The sequence below is a fragment of the Mus caroli genome, unplaced genomic scaffold (genome assembly GCF_978045245.1).
Source record: "Mus caroli unplaced genomic scaffold, Mus_caroli_1 scaffold_14, whole genome shotgun sequence".
In the NCBI taxonomy this organism is placed as follows: domain Eukaryota; kingdom Metazoa; phylum Chordata; class Mammalia; order Rodentia; family Muridae; genus Mus; species Mus caroli.
This window is the reverse complement of record NW_028227269.1, coordinates 24,627,501-24,641,315: the sequence shown is the minus strand read 5'-3', so window position 1 is coordinate 24,641,315 and position 13,815 is coordinate 24,627,501.

Sequence of the window (13,815 nt, the reverse complement as noted above, 5' to 3'; positions counted from 1 at the left end):
GTTTCTAGCACACCTGAAAGATTTCATGGCCTGGATGGCTAACTGCAAAGGGGGTGGGGGTACCATGAGAAATGAGCAGTAGAGATACATTGTGTTCCTCTAGGTCCTAGACTCAAAAGTGTAAGAGTCTAGGGGTGGAGAAATCCCAGAGATCATTCTGTTCCCAACATCTGGTCCTGGCATCTCTAGCCACCTACCCCACTCCTTTGGACCTTCTAACCTAGAATAAGGAAATTCAAAGCGAGCGAATCTAAGACAATTTCCATTCTCGATTCTGATTCTTTCAAAGTTACCCATGGATTAAAAGGCATACATATCACTGAGGGAAACTGGACGTGAAATGACACGCGAGTGAAGAGGCAAGAGCATGAATTGACAGTCCTGCTCTCCTTCCAAACAAACCTTTCACAGCTCTTCATTGACTTTTGTTAGTTCAACTCAATTCAGTTTATCTGGTGGTTGGTCTTTCAATCAGTAGGTGAACCTCAAATAGGGGCATGCTTGTCAGCTGCACTGTTGTGGTTTCAATGTCTCAAACTCCACGCACAATATATTAAACCAACCAACTCTTATATGAGTATTAAAATAAATACATATAGTAATCTCTCTTAAATATGAATTTATACTGACCTATCTCCTTAATATACAAATTATCACTGGCCAATGTGTAGTTCATCCAAAGGGAAGAATCAAACCACAAAAGGATGTTGCACTGTAGAAGAGGGAGGGATCCCTGATCCAGAGACAAATAACAAACCGTTTCACCAGGCACTCAAAGGAATAATTGAAAGAAAGGGCTTGTGATTTGCTTTGAATGTAAGATTCTGTTCACACAAATTGAATCGTTCAACTTGACAAAATATTCAATTAAGGTTGTGATTGAAGCCTGGGGGCCAAGGGAAAGAAAATACAGCCTGATGGATTCCTAATGATCTTTCCTTTTAGCTGAACACAGGTGGAAGTTTGAGTCAGTCCTCTTTTTTTTTTTTTTAATTAGATTTTTTTCTTTATTTACATTTCAAATGTTGTCCCCTTTCCTGGTTTCCCCTCTGAAAAAACCCTATCCCCTCACCTTGCTCACCAAACCACCCACACCTGCTTCCTGGCCCAGGCATTCCCCTACACTGGGGCTTAGAACCTTCTCAGGACCAAGGGCTTCACCTCACATTGATGACCGACTAGGATAACCTCAGCTACATATGCAGCTGGAGCCATGAGTCCCACCATGTGCACTCTTTGATTGATGATTTAGAGCCTGGGAGCTCTGGGGGTACTGGTTAATTCATATTGTTGTTCCTCCTATGGGGCTGCTAACCCCTTCAGCTCCTTGGGTCCTTTCTCTAGCTCCTTCTCCAGACACCAATGACGGACAAGTCTTCGCAGGCATCTCACGGACAAGCTTCTCTGATCCTGTTTGTCTTTCTTCCTTTTCCTCGTGGCAAATTTTAGAAAACCAGGAACCAACTTTCTTTGCTGAGCATCTACCGTCGGAAACCAAAGAATCACTTGCTACTTTATATGTAGAAGTGAGCACATGGTGCTAAAATTATACTCTTCCAATGTTACAAAGCTCCCTTACATTGTCTCTGGAATGGCATAGCCAGGTGAATGCTCTCAGTATGTAAACGTGAGGGTGGTTCAGGCAGGATGGCAGGATGATTCATCGCTCTGTGGAAGCATCGATGGCTCAAATTCCAGCAGAGAGGATGATCTTTATAGATGTTTAACTTGGCCCCCACTGCCCTCTGTAACAGACCGGAGGTGACCAAAGAACAGGGAACCTGAATACAGGTTAAATAAAACTACATAATTTAAACATCAACATAGAAACATAAATGAAGAACAATGAAGTAAAATGATTATACACTAATAACATTTTTAAAAAGAAAGTAAAATTATAAAGATAAGATAAAAAAAAAATAAGCTGGACATAGTAGTGAATGCCTTTAATCCTAGCACTGGGGAGGCAGAGACATGCAGATCTCTATGAGTTCTTGGCCAGCCTGTTCTACAGTACAAGTTTCAAGACAGCCAGGGCTGTTATACAAAGAATCCCTGTCTTGAATGCCTGCCCCCATACAAAAGATAAAGAAACAGTGGCCAATATTTTCAAAATTTGGTAAAAATAACCAATTATATAAATATATAAGAAGCCCAGTTAACTTCAAAAGAGTTAAACACACAGATTCCCACTTATACTCAAGAAAAATCAAACTTCCTTTTCTAAGAGACATATTTTATTAATTTTCATTATGTATATATATGAGTCTGTTTGGGGACTAACATGGGAGTATATACAGTGTTCACAAAGGCCAGAAGAAAGTGTCAGAAGCTCTGGATCTAGAGTGACAGACAGTTCTGAGCTGCCCAGAAAACATTAGTAACTGTGGAACTCTTCAACCCTGAAGCCACATACTTATCTGTAACTCTAATATTCTTAGTTTATTGTTGTTTTGCAGTTGCTACTGCTGCTGCTGCTGCTGCTGTTGTATTTGTTGTTGTTGCCATTGTTATTGTCTCAGGGCTGCTTTCTGCTTTCATGGATTTTTGTTATTTTCATCACGTATCTCATTTTGTGTTGGCGTCATCTGACTCTAACAATCAAAGCAAAAGGAAAATGAAAAAACACGGTTGAATGTAACTTTAAAGGTAACTTCATGTCCACACACTTGCCATGCTTCTCCACTGTTATGAACTGAGGGCCAAAGGGATATTGGAAATTCTACAACCTAGGCCATTTTGTACTTATAGGTTATAGAATGGTAGAATTGTTTTTTTTTTTTCCTTCTTTTTAAAGGTTGAATATAAATTTCAATAGCAAACTTGGCCTTCGAAATTCAATATTATTGACACCTGGCCACTGATTTTTCTCCTACTTGCATAATATTCCTTCTTAATGTTTTGTATTTGTGACTAATGCATGTGTGTACATCATAGAAAACAGATTTGTATCACTAGAATGTGTTGCTGAAACTAGCCCCATGTTCACACTCAGATCTGTAGATCACATTGATCTTACGCTGCTCTTGGACCATGCCCCTCACAGTGGTCAACCCTGCTCCTGAGTGTAGACTCTGACACTGGATTCCAATATGACATTTGGGATCCATGATGGACTTTTAACCCTGTGGCAGGATCCTAGTTTCTCCATAAAATGAGTTTCTACTGCAGTATGTTCAAGAAGCAACCAGAATATCTACTCCACACTGTTTTAAAAGGGTTTAGAGGGCAACATATCTGTTGTCTGGCATGCTTTACTTGTCCAGTAAATAGAAGTAAGGATGTGTCACAGTGCTGTCTGTCTGCCACCTCACATATTTGCCTGCTGTCTCAAATGTATCCGCTGTCTTCTACAGGCCTGTCTGCTAACTCAGGTGTCTCTGTCTGCCGTCTCTCATGTGTCTCACCTGTCTCATGTGTGTCTGCCTCCTCATTTCAAACCCTTGAGCCCTTCCTGACAGTTGAATGTCAATTATGGTCCACACCACCTACATCTCGGCTGCCTAATCACCTGCCTTCCCTCTGTGTCTGAATGGCTTCCACTCTGGACTATCAGGTGATGCTTTCTGCCCACCTTGCTCCTCCAAGACATGGGGAAATAAAACAAAAAGAAAGAAAAGATCATTTGTTTGAAAAGTTTATCTATTATTATCTATTTGGATTTTATTTTCCTTCCCATGAAAATCCCCTTCATCTGTACCTGTTTACTACTCACTTGTACTGGCACATGGCTGACTACTATGTAGTTTTAAAACTGAGTTGTAGTGTGATTTCTTATGAGTCAGAAAGTGCTTGCTTTGGGAAAGTGTGGTCATTGACAGGGCTGTTCCGTGATGACCACGTATGATTTTTCACACATAAGAATCTTCTAGATGTCATGACTGGCCTTCTCATCCACCTTGTGTCTGAGCCCTTTGATGTGTGTCTAGGAGGTCCTCTTGGGAAAGCAGAGTCATTTCTCCTCTCTTTGTGTTCACCTTGTGACTTTCTTTGATCAGTCTCAGAAGCAAGACGTGGTGGAGTGAGTCCTGCACTAAGAATTTAAGGCTATGGGGGAGGGAGGGGGTCACTGCGCTCTCACCTCTGTCACTGTGAATGAGCAGCACACTTAGCTGATCTGATAAACTCAGAAGCTTGCTGCAAACATCTGAGGAGGAGGGTCTTCTCCAGGCTGCTGAGATGTGCTCAGCCTTCATCAGTCATTCTCTACCCAGCCAAACAACCTTGCTTAGCCTCCAGGTCTCCCCATGACTTGTTTATAGCAAACATTACAGTAGATAGATAAACAGACAGGTACAGACAGGCAGGCAGGCAGACAAACAGACAGACTGAGATATAAAGTAGACAGATGGTATGGAATAAATAGTTTATACAGATATATACATACATGACAAAAATAGATTATTGATACATAGTAGCTAGATATAAATTATAGATGATAGAGAAACAGATAAAAGATTATAGAAGATAGATGAAGGATTGATAGATATAGATTATAGATAGAATCAGATGACAGGCTACAGTATTAATTAGCACAATGTGTCTTTTATGCAGGGCTTTTAAACTTTGCACTTATTATTGATTGCTAACTTGGTCAATACCTATAAATTCTGCAGGTTTGATGAGCTTCAGTAGACCAACAAAAACTCAGATCATATTCCCTGGATCCCTCCTGTCTGAAAGGATGTTTCTCAAGTACCCAAGATTATGTGTAAATTTTAATCTCCTCTCTTCTACCACACCTGGTTTCATGAACACACCGAGTGGATGTCCACTGGGCACGTGTCTCGGACTACAATGAGCCTCAAGGACCCTTCTGGAAAATGAATGTTTTTCCAAATGGTCACCTGATTGAGGAACAGCCAGGAGATTGGGGTTTTCTGGCACCCGCTGCCTGTCTACACAGTATGTCTGTGATTGAGGAACAATGGGAAAAATTGCTAAATCTGCAATTTTATTCAGTGCACAATTTTTCCCCTGAGGTCACAGTGATACTCAGGCTTCTGCATTTTATGGAACTCGCAATCGGATACTTTTCAAAGTGAATTCTAAATGACCAAAAGCTGCTTGATCAGAAGAATTCAATTTATAACAAGATTTGCCACTTCAAAGTCAATTTTATCTTTTTCTTACCCAGAGGCTGCGAATGAACCATTTCCAGCAGATTGCAGTAAGTTCTTACACTGGGTGCTTGCGGGCTGCAATTACTAAGAGGCAGGACCAGAAACAATCACCAAGGGAATAATGTTCAGCCCCTCTCCACGATGCCGTCTTTATCTCAGAGATGGGGTTCAGTCTTAACTTTATGTACCCAGATTCACCAGCATTTCCTTATTCATCACAATTTAACTCTGGGCCTGGAGAGGTGGCTCCGGGGAAGAGTGCTTGCTGCACAAATAAGAAGACATGCTCAGGTATGAAGACATAAGCTCAGCCACCCGGAACCCACATGAAATGACAGGCACAAACACCTATGTCTTTAACCCCCACACTGTGGAGAAGGGCAAATTCGAGGACTAGTATGAGTAACTGACTGCTAGTAAACCCAGTGGTAAATTCCAGGCTCAATGTGTGACCCTGTATCAAAAGGTGGAGGGTGGTACAGGAGCATGCTCTATGTTGTCCTCCTGCTTCCTTGTGAGCACATGCATTTGCACACTACACACACACACTATACACACATTATACATAAAACACACAAGCCATACTCAGGTGTATACAACACACACACACACACACACACACATACCACAAATTCAACTCTTCTCTGTAACTCTTAGATTTATATATCACAGAACCCACATTTATGGACCTTTTAGCTTTGCAGTCACTTCCTATAGCCCTCAGACCTTCAACCTGACAGCTTGCTTAATTCTGTTTCATGGACCCTAGAAGGGATGTTGAAGCTTTTAGCATAACCCAGATACAGGTTCATGAGGGTCAAACTAATGCCAGGTAATCTCCTAGCTTCCCTCCACAGCCAGTCTTCCCTACAAGCCAGAGGCCATAAAAGAAAAACAGAAAATTCAGAATTCAGTAAAAGCTCTTCCCAATGACTGGAATTACTCTTCACTTAGTAATTTCTAGGCAATTGAAAATGTTCTTATGACACAGATTAGAGTAGTTATGACGAATGGTGTGTGTGTGTGTGTGTGTGTGTGTGTGTGTGTGTGTGTGTACTCATCATCTGTTCAGACACATGTGGGAGACAAAGACTGACATCAGAATGTCTTCCTCACTCAGCTTCCCACCACACTCACATGCTAAACATGAAATCAGTTTGGAAACTGATTTATCAGTTATCTGAGAACTGCACACATAGTATTGTGATCAAATCCCCCCCCCCCACCTCTCCTCTATCTACCCTCCCTTGCCCACCCAACTTTGAATTTCCTTTGGGTCTCCTTTTCTTTAATTATTATTGGCATGTGTTTATATACATATAAATATATAAATATAATCTATTGAGATCCTTTTGTATAGCTTGAATATACCTATTTTTTTTTTTGTGGCTGGCCACTTAGTATTGGATAACTACTTAGGAGGCTCAGGTCTGAGGAGGGTTTATTCTTCATCCCTCAGCAGTCATTAATGGCAGAGAAAAGCAAGCATTTTTTAAATATAAAAAGTAGTACAAAATTGGCATGTTTACACTTTTATAATTATTTTAATATCTACCTTTAAAATAGACTGTCACATTTTCTCATATGCACACGTGTGTCAGATAATTTTGGCTTAATTCTAAAGCTAACTGAGATTCATACTATATGCTAAAAAGAAAACATTTTAGCACTTTCCTTATTTCCATGTACAGTATTCTTTAAAACTACAGCTAAACTTGACAAATGATAGTTTTCTCAACACTTCCTCACAATGTAGAACACAAAGCCTTATCACCGGGCATTCATTTCACCCTTTGCTACACTAAGATTCATTCTCCTGTCCTATAGTTTGTTGGAATTTTGTTCTTGTTTGATCTGTCATGACATCATATAACAGTCACTTGGAAGAAAATGGGTTTTTAGTTGTTTCATGGCAGTATCAATAATAATGACAACCATCTTGCCAAGGACATTTTTAAATATTGGGATGTTATCTGACTCATGGTAGCAGATCCAATATAGACAGACAGACATTATAGACATATAGATGAACAGATGGATATAGATAGATAGAGAGATAGATAGATAGATGCATAAATGTTATATAACAGAATAGATTATTTGTAGTTATTATATAGATATAAATAATAGTTGATAATGGACTGATGGTAGATAAGCAGATGATTGATAAAAAAAATCTTCATTTCCAACTCCAGCTCATATTTTATTATCTTTGGCACACATTACCATCTGTAATGTCAAACTTCCATTCATATTTGAGAATATGTCTGATTTAATAATCTACATTTTCTCTATTGTCAGCTGTTACCTAAAGCAGGAATTATTTTTGGCTTGAAGTAGCCCTTAGCTTGTGCACGGGTTAATCTTCACTGTCAGCCTGAATGGTTTTGAAACCACCTAGGAGTTTTAAAGGAGGTACTAAAATCTAGCCTGACTGTGGGGAGCACCATCTCACAGGCTGAGTTTCCATATGGAGTACAAAGGAAGAAGCCAATGGAACATTAGCATGTGTCTCTTTCCATTTCCTGATTGCATATATCACATGACCAGCTGCTTCCCACTCCTCCTATAGTCACAGCTACAAGCGTTTTGACTGCATGTCGTCCCAAACACAGTGGACTCTACCAATGAACCAGGAGCCAAGGAAACCCCTTCATTCCAAAGCCATTTGTCAAGTATTTTGTCATTACTACAGCTTGTAACTCAAGAGATTGCTCAAATGCTTTTCTTGAGACCTGTGACTACATTTCTGTATAATGTAGATGTTCTTTGTGCATGATTTCATTTTTATACACTATTAACCTATAGAACTGAGAATTTAAAATATTAATAATTATACATTTTTATCAAAGACATCATGATAAAATTTAGCTCTTATATTCTGTGGCCATGTGGCTGTATGATATGCATTAATTGGTTTTGGTTCTCACAAGCTGGAAACTAAAAGGTCATTGGCAAATATCTACTACATATATTGGTAAACACTATAAACTAGTAATAGTTAATACACAAATGTGTCTATCTCTGGACAAAGGAGAAAAGTACACAGATATCTGCTTATGCTTTCTCAAGAAGACTAATACAATGAAGGAATTATCCCGAGTCCAGGTAAGTTTGCCAGTAACCAGTATGAAAAAGAATATTGCAAAGAAAAGGAGTCAGCATTTATAAACTACCAGAGCAATGTTTTAAGCATATTCTACTCACAAAACCTTATCCCTCACTTTTCCCTGTATCCCACAGGGTATGAACATTAACCTTAATGGAGTGGCCAGGAACACAAAACAACACAAAGCAAAACAAAACAAAACAAAACAAAACAAAACAAAACAAAACAAAACAAAGCAAAGCAAAGCAAAGCAAAGCAAAGCAAAACAAAACAAAACAAAACAAAAAACAAAACAAAACAAAGCAAAACAAAGCAAAGCAAAGCAAAGCAAAACAAAACAAAACAAAAAACAAAACAAAACAAAGCAAAACAAAGCAAAGCAAAGCAAAACAAAACCCATTCTTCCAGAGAAATGTTTCTACACCTTGGACTTCAATTATGTCTGTGGTTTCATCAAGATATTCAAACTAAGAAAGTATAAGCCTTGTGCATTTATAAATTCTCTCTCTCTCTCTCTGTGTGTGTGTGTGTGTGTGTGTGTGTGTGTGTATGACAGGCTGCTAAGATTTGGGGATACAGACATATGAGCTTCTGAAAGTCCTACAGAAGGCTGGAAATGGCAAGTACTATACTGGAGTTGTGAATCCATGGGCTTGAGTCTTGACTCTGGCAATGATCCACTGGGAACATAAGCCATACTAGATAAAGCAGGCTGTCAGTTCCTTTAGCTAAAAAAAAAAAGAACACAGCTCTCATGAATGCTGAGATTAAGGGTTACTCCATGACTGGCACTAGGTGGTGTACAGTGAGTGGCAGACATTGGGTACAAAAATATATTAGAGTCAAAATGATGAAGTTGGGAATGCTGGGAAAATATATTAGACGTCTCAGAGGAAGAGCAGAGATTGTCAGGCTAACTAGGAAAAGGAAAAACGAGACACTGGAGGGGAAATCCTAGCAGACTCCAGCCAGCTACCAGCAGGTCCCCAATGTAGAGAACCCACATGGTACCAGTGTCCTTACCCCTAGTGAACTTCTCAGCGTTATACTTTTAAACAGTCTGGCATCCGATGCTTCTGGTATAACAGCCTGTAACGATGAAATAAAAGAAAACCTTTGTCTGTTCCAGTGAGAAGACCAAGCCAGACCACATCAAGGCTAAGAGGGGGAAGAGAACTGGTAGATCTGAGACTTTAAGTCAGGATGGCATGGGTGGCCCTTTGCCCCTGCTGCTCAGCCCAGGCCTTTGCCCCTGCCTTTCAGCACCCTACCTCCACGTTTCTTTCACTTAGCCACCTGCTAGAACAGAAGTTTGTCCTCCTATGAAGTTGCCTCCTTTGGTAGCAGGAGAGTGACAGCTATTTCTGTGATTGGAATGAAAAGTCATGATGGAGGAAGAGTCTCTCCACCCATCACACATGCTGGCAGCCTGCACTTCGATCCATTGTCTTTGGCCCCAGATGTTTTGTGATACCTGAAGCTGTTGTCCAAAACCAGGTTAATTATAATATCCTTGATCTTCTATAAATAGCACACATGATATCTACCTGGTTCATATCCTATGTGCCCTGGAGTGTACATGCACACTATTCTAAACAGTTGTCTTTGGGGTGTCTTAGATGTTGAAGCAGGTTGTTGCTGTGCTTTTCATTTTCAGTTGAGTCCAGTGAACACCTTCATCCTTGCTTTGAAAGAGGATGGTGTGTGGTACACATGCAGAAGTCACTGGCCTGAAGGACACTAGCTTTTACATTCAGGACAATATTCTAGGGAGGTCAAGAAGTTAAGAGGCACACTCCTTTCCCACTGCAAGTATCCCACCAGCAGAAGCCAGAAAACCCCTGCTGTGAATCAGCTCAGGCCAAAAGGCACAGCCTGGTCTTCTAATTGGAAAAAAGCCATCCAGCACATGAAACCTTTTTCTGGACTCTTCTAACAGAAAGCAAATATCCTGCTGGTGATCACATTGCTTCCTCTTGCTGCTGTCTCCCTACAAGGACTTCAAGCAACTAGGAACCACGAAGGACAATAAGGGAATAGAGGAGGTTTTCTGTGGCCGTCTTATACATTTTGCTATAGGCCACCATGTGTGTTTTGGTATTTAAACATTTAAACAAAAGAAATGCACTATTTGAAAACACAAAGAACTTTATTCTTTCTCACCCAGATGTATAAAATTTGGGATTGCATATCTTATTCCTTGCTAAAATATGGAAATTAGAGTTTGGTGATGAAGCACTTGGCTGGGATACATGCTTGCCCCTTTTTCTCGGCCTGCTGTCTCACTTGTGAGAGTTCATGGAGGGAAAATGTCTTTAAATACCATTGATCTAATAATACACCACATGAGATCCCATTCTTGGCAGAGAACACCTTTTTGCACAAGTACTCTTTGTCAATCAAATGCGTCCATGAAATAGTCTGAGTAACAGTAGTAACAGAAGTCACACCATTTTGTCACTGCATACCACAGACACTGTGATGTCAACCAATCTGTCAGCATTGAAATGAGGCATTTGGAGAAAAAAAAGTCACACACAGCATAAATGTGGCTAATGCCACCACGCTATAAGTTGTGCTCTGATGAGCATTTAATGTACCTGTGTTCTGAGTGTTGGTCTCCTGCTAGCTCTTTCATTGAAGTCAGATTAATTTCCCAGAACTACCGGTGTGGAGAAGATGACATTCCCTTTTAAGAATATAGGCAGGAACAGACTGAACCCAGCCACCTCTCCTCTTTTAATACCCATAGGCAAGGCTTGTTCCAGGAAACTTGGCTTCCATGGCTATGAACTGTCTCTTTGTTTGCTTTATTGCTTATTAGATCTGATTATGTAGCTGAGGCTGGCCATGAACTCACAGTCCTTCTGCCTCAACCTACCCATACAAAGCCTGATTGCAGGTATGTGTCTGCATGCAGGTTTGAAGCAAGTAGACAGACAGTACTGGGATTTGAGATTATGTAAACTGTGACCCATACAGATGGCAAAGGAAACTGCCCCAAGCCCTTCTAGTTCTGCTTCTTCTATAGAATAGAAATAATTGTGCAAGTCTTTTTTTTTTTTTTTTTTGGTTTTTCGAGACAGGGTTTCTCTGTGTAGCCCTGGCTGTCCTGGAACTCACTTTGTAGACCAGGCTGGCCTCGAACTCAGAAATCCGCCTGCCTCTGCCTCCCGAGTGCTGGGATTAAAGGCATGCGCCACCACGCCCGGCTAATTGTGCAAGTCTTAAACTGGGAACCTGAATGCCTTCATTCCCCTGATGAGGTAGTTGATGCTGAGAAATAAAACTGCTGCCTAGAGAGGACCCTCATTAGCATCACTGTCCCACTTGGCTCTACAATCTTTTATTATCATTTTCTGTTTCTTTCAATAATAGTTTTTCCTTGTTACCCACTTCGACCGTAGCATCATCAAATTCAGGCAAACTGGAAGGATGTGAGTAAGACCCAAAACTTGGAAAAGGTCATCCTGGAGATGCAGATCCCACCATCAGCGCTCTGATTTTCTGGGGGATTTTCTATGATAGGTTATAGTTCCATGGCTATAACTCCTGAGGAAAGAATTTGTGTTTAACTAGGAACTGAAAACCTGAAATAGTTGTGTTTGGGGAAGGAGATGAGGAAAGGAGGCATACGTAGCCATGGCCGTGCCTCTGAAGTCATACCATATGGGAGAATATTTCCTCTGGAAGTAAGGCTAGCCATGCTGATATGGGTTATCGAAATGACTGAGATTTCATCTGTATAGTTGCTTCATAGCTAAAAGTATCCATTCAACCAGATGAACTTGGAAGCTACAGCATTTGATTCTAAGGTCTCTGAATTTCCAAAGCCCTTTAAGATCAGAGCAAGGGGGTTAGAGGACTCTCAAGAAAGAGCTCATCAGCTTCTACCTAGAACAAGAGCTAAATTCCACAAGAGCCTGTCAGGATATTCACTGGCCCAGGCCACATTTTCAACTGTCCGTATTGAACTAATGGACTGCTAAGATTTGGATAATAGTTTCCCAAAGACCTCTATGTGAACACTTGGTTCTTAGCCCAAGGGAAAACAGGCAGGGGATGGTGCTAGGGCCTTGAGGAAGGTAATTAGTTTTGGAGTTGTGTCCTTGGAGAGCATACTGGGAGCCCAGAACTTCCTCTTCCTTTGTCTTTCACATTCCAGATGTGGAGCACACAGCTTCATCTAGGATGTACTCAGATCGCTGTAAGCCACATCTCCACAGGTCCAAGGCAGCCTGTATTGAGAGACAGCCAGCCAATCGGCCAATGGACTAAAACCCACAAAGGGCACCAAAACAAACCATTTGTCTTCTTAAGTCAGTTGTCTCCAGTGTTTTGTTACAAACGGGGAGAGCTGGCTGACACAGAGCTGGTTAGAACCAGAGCTGGCCCACAGGGAGAAATGAAATCCCTGGTGGCAGAAAATGTCAGGGGAATCTGGGACTCAAATATTAAAGAGTTTCATTCACATTTCAAGGTCACTGATGAGAAACAGTGAGTGTATTGTGGGAATCACTGAGTTCAGAACCTGTTAGAGAATCAGGATGCTGGTCTGATCTGGACACTGGTGGTTAGTGACACCTTGAATGTTAGGGCTGTGGATACAGGGATTGCACAGAGTCTAAGTATACACATGCACACACACACACACACACACACACACACACACACACACACTCACCTGCCCCAGGTGCAGGCAGGATGGCAGTGCTGCCTTGAAATCCAGAATCCAGGGCAAGTACAACTAACTTAGATCACAAAGCACTGAACAGAGAGCACCTTCATCTCCAAGGCAGCATGCCTCAGGCTGGTCACCAGTGCGGATGAACAGTTGGATGGCTGTGGGCTGAGAAAGATGGCAAAGGCCAGCTGTTCTGGGAAAGGAAGTTCTGCAGAAACAGGTGCCAAGCCATCTGTGGTGGAGCAAGACAGATGCCTCACTGAGCTCATGGCAGCCCACGATGCTGCCTCTTTCTTCTCCCAACAGAAGCTGGATGGAGAGGCAATAGGAACAAGCAGGAAGGGACTTCAGGATCCGAGAGAGAGGAGGCATGCAGGGAGATGCAGAAAGTGGTTGTCTTAGAGTGGAAGAACAAAAGCAGTATAGGCGCATGGCAGGATAGTCAGGGATGGGGGAGGGAGGCCACAGACACAATTGTATGTTCACTTGGAAGTGAGCAGGCGAACCCAGGGTTTAGGAAACTATACCCTAACCCTGATCAAGTGGAATCTCTCTCTCTAAATTTAGGACAGGGGAACTTGTTTGTCAGTCTTTCTTGCCACAAACATGAGGCCTGCACATGATTATAGCCTGTGATCACAACCTCACTTCATATGCAAGAAAATCTAAGGCAAGTGAAAAGAGAGAGCCTGAGGCACTTGATCAGCTAAACACAGTTAGTGAGAACTCAGCCTGGTGAATGGCTGGCACAGACTAGCCTGTAAACTCCTTGCACTGGCCAAGGCCTGCAGTACCCAGGTTCACAGACCACATACAAGGACTCTGAATAACCTAATCTGGGTTGTGAGTTTGACTCTATCCACATATATCTGTGCCTTTTATGCATAAGAACAAGCTAC